Raw genomic sequence first — 11,960 nt, forward strand, 5'->3', positions numbered from 1 at the left:
TTGCATAAGTTCAACATCCTCCATACCTCTCCCTCTAGTCTGAGCATGGTAGCTACTGATCAGCACTTTCTATCTGCTTGAGAATAGTGATGCTAACATAAATTAAAAGAGTTTGTTTTTTTCCAGGTTTATAGAGACCTGGAAAAGAAGGGATTACTTTCAGGTCTCTCTCTCATACTTTTTCTGCCATGCTTACAACTCATATTTAGTAGTTTTGTACTCTTGCATTTTTCCTGTTTTTAAGAAGCCTATGTGAGAAGCAGCTGGCCAGCAGCTTGACTTGCTAGGCTTGGCATCTAGAGTAGGAAAGCGGCAACAAGACTCTCCTGCAGCCAAAGGAGACACATTATACTACAGCAGTTTTACAGTCTTGGACCTTCTGAGTTACAGCTGAGGAACGTGTCTATTCCATAGTGGAACATCCAGAGCACATCTGTCATGAGGCAACTGTTCTTACCACACATCCCAGTAAGTATAATTGCATCAGGTTTACAATAATTTGAGAGGGCTATGCTTAACCTGGATGGATTAAAAAGTAAAATTTTCTAACTCTCAGCCCTCTAGATCATCAATCAGAAATTAAACTGACTTTTATAAGGCTTATAAGGCTCTTAAAGTCAATATGATTGTCAACATGGGGGTTATGCAGGAAGAGCAAACAAGACATGCATTTAAATCAGGACTAGCTCTGTAAAAACAGTGAAAAAGTATGCACCAGGATGCACATCTTGATACCTTGTGTAATTAAGCTGATCTGCAAACTATAGGAAAGTCACAGTGTTAATTACTATATAGTAAAACGAATAATTAAAATTCATACTTCTGATTTCAAGTATCTTCCCTACATTTACAGAAGCATTCAGATGTACTGATCCACTAACTCCACAGACTGAGGCATTTTTCAACACTATTTCTATCCCTGAAGGCGACATGACACACTGCAAGACCAGCTTGTTCCCCTGGGATCCCATGCATCCTTGCTTGGCATGGTCTCCCATGGGATGGACACATTCTGCAGCTGTAATGAGGAGATCCAAGACTGGAAAAGAGCAGCTTGCAGTGTTAGCACTGAAGCAGAGAACACTGCATCTGGATTTACAATGCAGAATTACATTATAGGTGGCTTAAAGTAATTTGCCAAAGAAGAGTCTTCAAAGTTTATGAAAACCTATTGCTTTAAAACAATACAACCTACTCCACTGGCTGATCAGAGCTGTATTTGTCACCTGTCCCTCTAGCTATTCATTTGCATCAAAACTAAGGTGTTATTAAGCAATGCAGAAATATGAAAATAATCCCTTTTTTCTTTTTTAAAATGATGTTTTATATATATAAAGCAGAGACATTTTATGATTTTCAGCAGTGAATAACCCTAAGTCTCTATACAAATTCACCAGATACAAAATGCCAAACCCTCTGGGACAACAGGTGCAACATCTGAAAAAGATTTCTAAAACATATATTTTATGATTTTGTTGTGTTTTGCACAAGTCCAGTTGAAGAGAAAGATTCCACATTGCCTTCTCCTTGGGATCTGTAGACCTTTTACAAATTAGAAATGTCTTAAGAGCCATTGTCTCTTCATTAAGCCAATGATCCTCAGACCAGAACGCTGGCTGGCTACCCAGGCCTGGGTGCACTTATTTCTTGAGTTTTATTTATGTTTTCAGAAAGTTAAAACCTCCTGGTTCTCAGAGGCTGTGTACTCTGAAGATAAAGGATACCACCTGACAGAAAACTATTTTAGGGGTCCTTACGTAGCATTGGAAAACACTGTGGTTTTAGCACATTCTCAACAGCTGTAAGAGTATAGGCACTGACCAGGGCTGTGCAGGAGACTGGAACAGACGGTCCCATCTGGATCTAAAAATCTCTGCATATGCAGTTGATGGCTTTTTATTATTTACCCAAAGCTCTGGATTTTTTTAGGAGATGGTCTTTCAAATATGTTTTATTCACTCTTTCACAGAGTTAAGAAATTTCACTCCTCAGAAGGTTTATTTCTGTAACTTTTGGCAGACATATATGAAACCCCTTTATCAGTACCAAGTACACAGCCATGGAGAGGAAACAAGCATAAAGTTAATGTTACCTTCGCAGTGGCCCTTGTTCTTTTTCCAGCCATAACAGCAATCCAACCTGGAACCATAGCGACACACCCCAGGCTGGCTCACAGCCACCAGCTGCCCACGAGCTCTCAAGCTGCATAAGGAAGGACAAACAGCAGCTTCATCAGGCAAACGCATTTTAGTTCATTCCTCTGTGTACTCCATTGCACATTTCTCTTATGTTTTATCCCCTGTCAGGCATTTTCATTTCACAAAACCTAGAGCAGTGTTCCTAGAGAGGAATGCAAAGTCACATTTGATCGGAGAAACAGGGGAGCTGGGAACGTTTCACCTGCAATAAATTAACTGTGCAACATAAACCCTTTCTAATAAGAAACATGGCAAAGGCAAAAAATACAGCCAGGTCCCCTGCTAGTATGAGTCATTTTTAATATCAGTGAAGTCAATGGGGCTGCCTCGGTTTGTGCCACATGAACAACCTGGATCGAATATACGATGCCGCACCTGACAGAGCTTTTGCTTTGGATGATGAAATATTGATTCTACAGAAATGCATGTTCTGAACATCAGGCAGCCCCATAAAAGATAGTGACTTGCAGGTCATAGTCACTGCACACATGCAAATTGATTGCATAAGTGCAGACAGTCTTGAGCGTTCTGGTTGCACAGGGCTGCCTGACCATAGTGTTGGTTTCACCTGCCGATAAGCCAAGGGAGTTCAAAGTCACTGCAGATCAACAACTGCAAGAGTTGGAAAACCTGCCATGTTAGTTGCCAAAATCATACATCTGATGCAATTCCACAACTGTGTAAATCTTCTAGACCTACTCTGTGCTGCAACTAGTACTGTGGATTTAGTTGTCTTCTCCCTCTCTTTGCTGCTACTTAAGTTCTCCGATGCCACATGCCTGTCCCCTTCATGAAATTCCTTTTCCAAAATCCTGTGTCCTCACTGCTTTTTCCAATCCATAATTTAAAATGCGCATTCTTCAAAGAGTCCAAAGTGTTGGTTTTGACACAGAACACACCTTATTGGTGGCAGCTTTATAGTAAGTGATTTGAGGTACTGAGGGGGCAATACACAAAAAATATCTCATGGTGGGAAAAAGAAAGATGGAGAAAAGTAATCAGGCATGAACTTTTGCATTTTTTAGTCTGAGGCACAGTAAAGCCATTGCTTTATCACATTACAGTAGCGCTTTGCACTTATCCAGTGCTTATCTGTAAGGGTTGCACTCATATCAGAACCCTTACTGTAAACATCACTGAGGTAAACTAATAAAACAAATATATCCATAAACTTCAAAGTACAATATGTTACACCAGCATTTTCTTTAGTAGTTGAACCATTGAAAAGAGAAGGGAGTTCAGAGGAAATGCTCATGTACCTGAGATACTCTGAATGAAGAGATGGTCTTCATGTCGCTGGACAAGTAAAAAAGCCTCAGTGTTGGACTAAATTGTTCTGAAGTCATCCAACCTTTGCCATCAACCCAGTGATGCAGTTTACAGGAGTACATGCACCTCATCTTCAGACAGGTGAAAAAGTGTATTAAATAGTTATAACTCCTCTGTGTGCATCTGTGAGAAATCAGCACCCTGCCTCTGCATATATAGACAAAAAAATAACTTTTTTCCATTTTGTTCATCCAAATGCTGCTGGCTTAAATCACTTGCAAGTATACAAGTTAAAGAACATATGTTCTGTTTGCAGGCTAGAAAGTGCCCTTGAATTTACCTGAATAGTAAATGTACATTCTGCTTCCATCCCAGAAAATCCTCTGAAAGGCATCTGGATAGTGCTATGACTACCCTGAAAGGTTAAAATGCCTAAAGCTTGGAGCAAGAAGGATCTCATTCCTTTCCAAAAGGTGCTCATTTTCACAGGAAAAAACTTCATTCAGTAATGTTTTATTTAGTAATTCACTTCAAAATCAAATGACAGCGTCTTTATAAAGTATACAATATATCTCAAGATTTTAGCACAAACTTCTCTTAAAACTGGGAAATGTTTCCTAAAACTGCAAATGAAATTAACATAGCTGTACTCTATAGATACCACCCTGGACAAGGTCTTTCTTGTGTTCTGATTTTCACAGCAAGCGCCAAGTTAAAACTTACCTTTGGCAGTGGGAAAGATCAACTAGGCTTTTGAGAGCCCACCTGGATCCCAAAATCTGGGAGGAAAACCAGTTTTGCCAGTTTAGTCCCTCTAAACCATGAAGAATCAACATCCGTCAGCTCTGCCATTACTGTCAGGAGTTCAGTATTTTGTGCAAAAGAAAGAAATTTAGAAAGAGGAGATTCAGGCAGGCAGATCCTTTCTGGGAAAAAGGATCCAGATCCCTTCTGGATATTGGGGGAGAAGTAATGTAGACTGGAAGCACAGGGCACTTCTGATCCCTCCCTGCAAGATATTCTTGTAGGATTTCAGAGGCCTGAGTGTGATGGCTGGGTTTGTCACTGTCTGCTCAGTGTGCAAAAAATTCCTGGCCTTGAAGAACCTGCAGCCCAAATACACAACTCAAGAAGAAGGGCAAGAGAAGGTAGACTGTGCAGGTCAGTGGCAAGAGTGGTCTCTGAATTTCTAGTGAAGAACTCTGTCCTCTGAGTGTCAGCAGCTTACAGCACTGGTGCTAAAGGTAACAAGTGGCATACTTAGCTGTCCAGAGTGCCCAGGCAGGAGAGATTTTATATGGCTCTGTTGCTGCTGACATCAGTAGGGTGGTATTTAGCAAAGAACAGTGAAGATGAATAGCAACTACAGCAATCCAAGGCCTCCTTGTTTGAGGTGACAGAAAGCTGGCTGCATTATTTATCGCAAGATTGCTGTGAGCCCCTAGCACCACTATAAACTAAGTGGGACCCTCAGGTGTTTCGGTTAAAATTTTAGGAAAGGTTTACTGCTGCTGTACCAGGCTGTATTGTTGTGGTTTAGCAATGGTAGACCCCAATTCAGTGCCCCCATTGAGACTCTCTAAACCCATTTTCTCCTCCTGCTTCCCACTGTGGTGGGATGGAGTTGAGAATTGGAGGCACCAAAGGTAAAGATCATGGGTTGAGATAAGAACCACTTACTGGAAACAGCAATGAGATAAGAAAACAAACAAAATAACTAATGACAGAGGGTATAAGAAAAGAAACTATGCACATGAAAAAAACCTCCAATATGGGATGACTCCCTCTACAATGTTTCCTTGACTGGAAGGAACCCCTCATGCCTGGAAGACAGTCCCTTTTCTCCACCCCCAGCAATGATGTGAGGTGGTATAGAATAACATCTGTGTCCTGGCCATGCCCCCTCCTGGCTACTGTCAAATATTAATCCTGTCCTGGCTGGAATCAGGGTGATTGTGTACAGTTCTTAACATGGTGAAGACATTTGAATTATACCTGGTATATATGATAAGAAAAGCTATGAAGAGTGGCCTATTTACAGAGGATGATAAGAACTTGGCTTCAGTTGAACAAACCAAAAGCTGAGAAGGGAATCTAATTGCTTCCTACTGCATGCCAGGCATCTCCAAAAGAGAGAGAGAAGAGCTCATTAAGATAAAAACTAATTTGTAACCATTTACTCTTGCGCTACCATCCTTTAACGCTCTGAGGGGAAAACAGGAATATGAACGCCACAAGAAGGGTAAGAGTCCTGAAGAGCTTTGAAGAACCAGGAGAACAGCTCCTCCCTAATTTTAAGATACATAGTCTCTCTCACAGACTAAGACCTAACCTTGCCTGTAGTGACACAAACATAGGCATGAATGTTGTTCCTCTTAGAAGTAATATGAAGATTATGAATCCTATCCCAAAAAACATCAGACCAATTCAGAGCAAAACACCCAGATACTGGCCAGGATCAAGTGAGTATGTAACTTTATTCCTAGAGTGGTGTGAGGAACAGACAAAATAAATTGAATGTGTGATGTGAGGATAGATGTTAAGCTGCTACAGAGGACCTTTGACTTCTTACAGTGATTTACTAAATTTGATGTTAAAAAAGAAGAAAACATATTTACAATAGCACGTATTCAGAAAGTTCACCTGCTCCACTTATCAATTGTCTAGGTAGACTTTTTAGCAGAGCAAAGTTGATTGATAGGGTAGGACAGATATCCCTGATACCCCCAATAGCTTAAATACACAAACAATTGCAAAGAAAAATATTATAAGTACAATAAAAGGTGAAAAGAGGGGACTAAAGCACACCTAAATGTTGGGACTTGCTTGTCCAAAAGAATCTTCCTACTACTCCTACCCCTCTTTATTGTTGTTTCATTCCATAAAATAAGGAAATAGTTTTATATTGCATCATTTTCTCAAAATTAGTTCATGACCTAGGCCAAATCCAAGCCACTAAAAATGTCTGCATACCAATGGGCAGTCAAAATTTCAAACATAATAACAGGGCTGTTAACTGTGCTGGACTACAAATTTCATTAGCAGCCATTTTACCCATAACAGCTAAAATAAAAAGAAGTAAAAACCTCAACACTGAAAAAAAGATACTTGTCATGTTCTCCTGACCAGTGCTCATTTGCAGTGTAAGCCCTGCCTGAACTGAGTGATGCGACAGTAGCAGAGGATGAGCAAGCAAATCTTCAGAAGCCTAACTTAACCAGGTAGGTAGATAACAAAGTTAGTTTGAGTTAATATAGTCCTATTAATATTGTCTTTTACTAAAGTTTTATCTAGGAAGGAGCATTTATGAGTTTTTATTTTTTTTTTTTTTTAACAGCTGCTGAATAGATTAATGCACTGTTTCCATAAGACCTCTACAGAACACTTTTGGTCAGCTCTTGTGCACACAATAGCTGCCTGCTGCTGGCAGGGTGTGGGGGCAAACATCTCCATTCCATTATCGTCAGCTTCCAGTTAACTCAAAGGCAGGATGTGATCCCTTTCTTTAATGTTCCTCTAAAACTATTTCTGGACATTGCTGCTAGCAAAAACTATCACCAAACCTAAAATTTTGATCAACTGTTATATTCAGAAGAACAAAAAGATGGTATTTCAGAAATTAGCAATTTGAAAAAGATTCCTTAAAACTCTGAGTGTATGCAATACAGAGGTATATTTGAACACTGTGCAAAATAAAGGCATGAGGTGTTTTCTCTGCGTTGGTTGTTTGATCGGGTTTTTGGAGTTTTGTTGGTTTGTCTGTTTTCACAAAAGTTCATTTGAGGGGTGACTTCCTTCTAGGAAAAAAGTTCACCTATATTCATATTAAATAAAATGAAAAGTGTGTCACCTTATATCTTTTAATAACTTAGGTAACCCTTCAACCAGTTTCAGGCACTCAACATGACAACAGTCTTGCTTCACTGTGAATCCCTTCCAAAAGAATAAATGAAGTTTAGCTTGGGCTTGCAAAATTTTCTTCTTTATGGCTTCATGTGCCCACCAAACTCATTAAAAGAAGTGCTTAGAGCAGAGAAATTAAAAGTCCAGGTATGAAAGCTACACTTCTAAGAGACATAAATAACCATAATTAAATCAGTCTTTCAAAACTGAATCTGATTTTTACTATTTCCTTTTCCTTCTTAACCATTCAGAGGCAGAAAGGATCCTCTTAAATTAGGAGCCCTTGTCAACCAAAGCTTCCATCAATATGTTTGAAAATCTTTTTTTCCCACTTTCTTTCAATGGAAATGGTAGAGTGACAATCTTGGTAGAACTGCGAGATGCCATTACCACCCAACACAACTGGGACAGGAGAGGGTATAGAGCAATCAGTTATAGGCAGGTTGTGCATTTCCCATAGGTTTCTTGACTTAATGTGAAACAACAATTTTTATCAAACATATCACTCTTGGCTTTAGTTAACTTCGGGCCATATTTTCTTCTAGAAAGAGATAACATCCTTATTTTGTGGTTTTACATCTTTCTAAGTACTTGGAATGCAAGTACACATGAAAAATGACCAACAAACACAGGCATTTAAACAGAGCTCTGCTTCGAGAGCAAATGTGTTTTGTCGAAGATATACAAGCAAGTCTGGAGTTCGTAAACTTCCAGTTACTGGGGAGCTGACCACTCGACAGCCCCACATGTTCTGGAACAGCGCACTGCCACTGGCTGATGACAAACGTTCCTATTCACAGATCTGATACTAAATAAATAAACCACACAACATTTTGAAGGCTTCACCGGCAGTTGCTGTGAATTTCCCCTTTATGAGCTACTCCCTTGCTGCAGCACTTGTGCTTCTGGAGAACTGGGAGGGGGAACACTAGAATGGCTTGATTAGGAGTAAGTGGTTTTATTGATCCTCTCTCAAAATCTCATTCTGTTTCCAGAACGTACCTATCTCTGCAGAACCTAAAACCTTGTGATGGCGGGATGATTGTGAAGCGCCTATTTATCCAAGCAGATCAAGAACTGGAGCAGCTCACACCTTTTTACAGGTGGTGCAGCTGCTCCCACCGTTTGGACCGTCACTGACGCTGCCGTTTGTCCCGAAGCAGAAGAGCCGCAGCTCTGGTGTGAGCTCCGGTGAGCCCCTCGGGGAAGCGGCGCACACGCCGCGGGAGGGTCCGAGCCGGGCGGGTGCCTTTCAGCACCACGGCCCCGGCGACCGGCCGGGAGAGCCCGGCGGACACGGGCGCGGGACGGACTCTCCAGCACCCGCATCTGCGGGCGGGCACGGCACGGAAGAGGAGCGGGACCCAGCCCTAGCCTGGTCGGACCCCCGACCTCTCCCGCCCCTGCACCCTGGCCCGCCGTCCCCCGCTCACACTGGCCCTACTGCGGCAGCCCGTGGCGGGGCGAGCTTTAGGGCGGCGAGCAGGGCGCTTCCCGGGCGCGGCACGGCAATCCCCGGGGCGGCCGCCGGCGGTGTCTGTCTAGTCCCTCGTTGGCCGGAGCGGCAGGCGCGCGGAGCGGGCGGAGCGGGCGGTGGGACGGGGCCTATAACTCGGAAGGGGCGGACGGACCGCCCGCATCCGGCCGCGCTCGCCGACGCCGCGCGTCCCGACGGGGAGAGGAGCAAGGGACGTCACTGCTCGCCGGGCGGCGGAGCAGCGGCGGTGTCCAAATCTGGGTAGCCCGTGTCGCTCCGGCCGAGACGCGTCGGCTGGCTCGGCAGCTCGACTTCGTTCAACAGGCCGGCGTGTCCCGCGGGCTCTGCCTCCGCGGGCACCCACTGTCCCCCGTGGCACCGTTGCGATGGACTTCTGTCACCGGGAAACGGCATTTGCATTGAAAGGTTTCCAGGCTTTGCTTTTCAGTCGCAGGACCATCTCTGACCAAACTTTGTTTAAGCCCCTAAAGAAAGTGCTTGGATATTAGGAAAAAGTTCTTAACTAAAAGAGTGGTTAGGAATTGGAACAGTCTGCCCAGTGGAATCGCTATCCCTGGAAGTGTCTGAAAAAACGTTTAGATGTGGTGCCTGGGGACATGGTTACTGGTGGACTTGGCAGTGTCAGTTTAAAGGTTGGACTCAGTGACTTTGGAGTCTTTTCCAACCTAAACGATTCCGTGATTCTAAGTTGTTATTTAAGCTGTGTATGCTCACTGGTGACATTTTTTCTTGATAGCTAGTCCTTTGGCTTTGGTGCTGCTGCCACTGCACATAAACTGCTTCACCCCTGATATATTCTTCTAGAATAATGCTTGCACTTCAGGGGTGCTGGGTTTTGTATTAGGGTTCTTCTCAAGATTAACTAATAACTCTATCTTTTTGTAGTGACGTTTAAGCTGTGACTGATGTTTACCAGCAAATTAAAAATGTTTCAGCTTTTCTTCTCTCATTTTTGCCATAGGAATGGGAATGTCCAGAAAAACCTGGGATGGCAACTGTTTTAGTCACTCCAACTTAATCCTCTGCTGAGCAATATCAACACCTATATTCAAGAGAGGTATATAAAGCAATAGTGTCTATTTGGGTCAGTCTAAAATCTCCACTAATAAGGTTTTCCAGAAGTTTCCACAATGCTTGTATCAAAACATTTTGAACAAGGTAACTTTCTAAGGATCCTAAAACAGATATTTTACTGAATTGCTCATCTACTCTTGGCTTTGAGCCTCTGCCAGGCTGTTGTCATCCACTGCTGATTTCTTTAGACTCCAGAAATTACAGATGTTCCCCCAAAGTAGGTTTAAGTCACCTTGTAGACTTAAAGCAGAGCAGAGGTATCAAAAGATGGCAAATTTAGTCCCACGATTCAAATGACATCAAATTAAAATTAATCTAATTAAAAGAAACAAACCTGTGCAACGCTGATTGTGTGTTGTGCAGGATGGTAGAGACACCTTTTTTTTCTGGATGCTGGATGCAAAAACCATTGTTGGTTTTCAGCTGTTCTGCTGTCTTTCTGAAATGCAGAAATGCAGGAGTACCTTGAGACTCTCTAACTTTCTTCATTAGACTTGTCTTCCTATATGGGAGGAGTAGTCTTGATTTTAGCTAAGTCTGTGCCGTGTAGAAAGCATTCTAATTGCTTAAAACTATACTCAAAGATTTGCAGTTTTATTATGCACATTTACTCCAACAAATAGATATGGATGAATAATTTGATGGGCTTGCCATTAAAATACTGATCAGGGTTCAAGACAAGTTTTATTGGTCAAGACAATTAGTTTCTGAATTGTGGTGCATGTAGTCTGTTACAAGCTATAATTATTTCCTCAAAAATCTTTATTTTTTATGAAGAGTGACTTGTGGATAGATAATAAAATTATTATCTGAAACTGTATCCTTACTTTAGAACAATAATTAGAGAAACAAGAGCAATGGATTTAATGGAGCATGTTTGTATGTGCTAGGATATTCATATTTGCACTCTTTAGAACCTCTAGCCTGCAAGATACCTGAGATCCCCTTGTCATTGAGTTTTGCTGTATGATTCCCAAGATGAGAAATTTTCAAGTCTCAGGTCACGATTCACCCCTCAAAAGATGGGACAGAGTGAGACAGAACACATATACTCACATTTACCATGTTAATTTGGTTTCGTTTTAACCACCCAGAAAGTTACATGTATCTTTTTCCACAGAAGATGTCAGGACTTCACCTATAACCTCACTTGGTTATAATAAGAATTAAAATTGTGGGAAATCAGCCTGAGCCACAGCATGTAAATCATGATGTCCACTGAAGTTTAAACATGCTGCTTTGCCACCAGGACATGAAGATTTATTAGAACTCTAGAGGAATTTCAGTCTCACACCTGACACCCTTTCCTCTTCATTAACATTCCTTGACCATCTAAATATATTTTTTTCATTTTTATCAATACTGCAGTTTTGCACTAGTAAATCTGCATTGATTTGATAGTAGCAAATTTTCATAGAATAACCTCTTATTCACACCTCTTCAGAGGAGAGGAAAAATTCCATGGCAGGGCTCAAGGGAATACACTGGCTTTCTGGGCTGGTCCCAGAGGTCAGCATGATCTCCCCCATGGTCTGTCAGCCCTGGTGGTCCCTGCTAAGTAGTATTTCACATTGCCTGCTGGAATGGGACTAGCCCTGGGTCTCCCCCATTCCCTGTGATTTATTAGGGAAATGTTTATTGAGACTGCAGTCATGGTTGTCTCTTAAATGAAAGCTAATGGGCAGTTTTTGGACCAATCTCCCAATCTTGCTCTGAGCTCTCACAGGGGCTCTTTCATATCAAGCTGATGTAAGAATGGCCTGTGGCTTCTAGAGTCATATATAACATGTCTTACAGGAATCTCCCTCAGCGTTTAGGATAACCTGTTCTGTCCTTCATACAATCCTGGCAATTAAGACCTTAGGTCTCCTCATACAGTTCAGTCACCTCATGGCGTATTTTGCAAAGTGCTGGGAAATACACCAAATTCATATTTGCTTAGGTTTTTCCTACTTTTCCCGCTTGCTACTTCCTCTCTGACAGTTACTGTGGAACTGGTCTGTAGACTCACGGACCCT

This window comes from Manacus vitellinus, unplaced genomic scaffold (genome assembly GCF_001715985.3).
Source record: "Manacus vitellinus isolate BGI_N305 unplaced genomic scaffold, ASM171598v3 scaffold_7_pilon, whole genome shotgun sequence".
Classification (NCBI taxonomy): domain Eukaryota; kingdom Metazoa; phylum Chordata; class Aves; order Passeriformes; family Pipridae; genus Manacus; species Manacus vitellinus.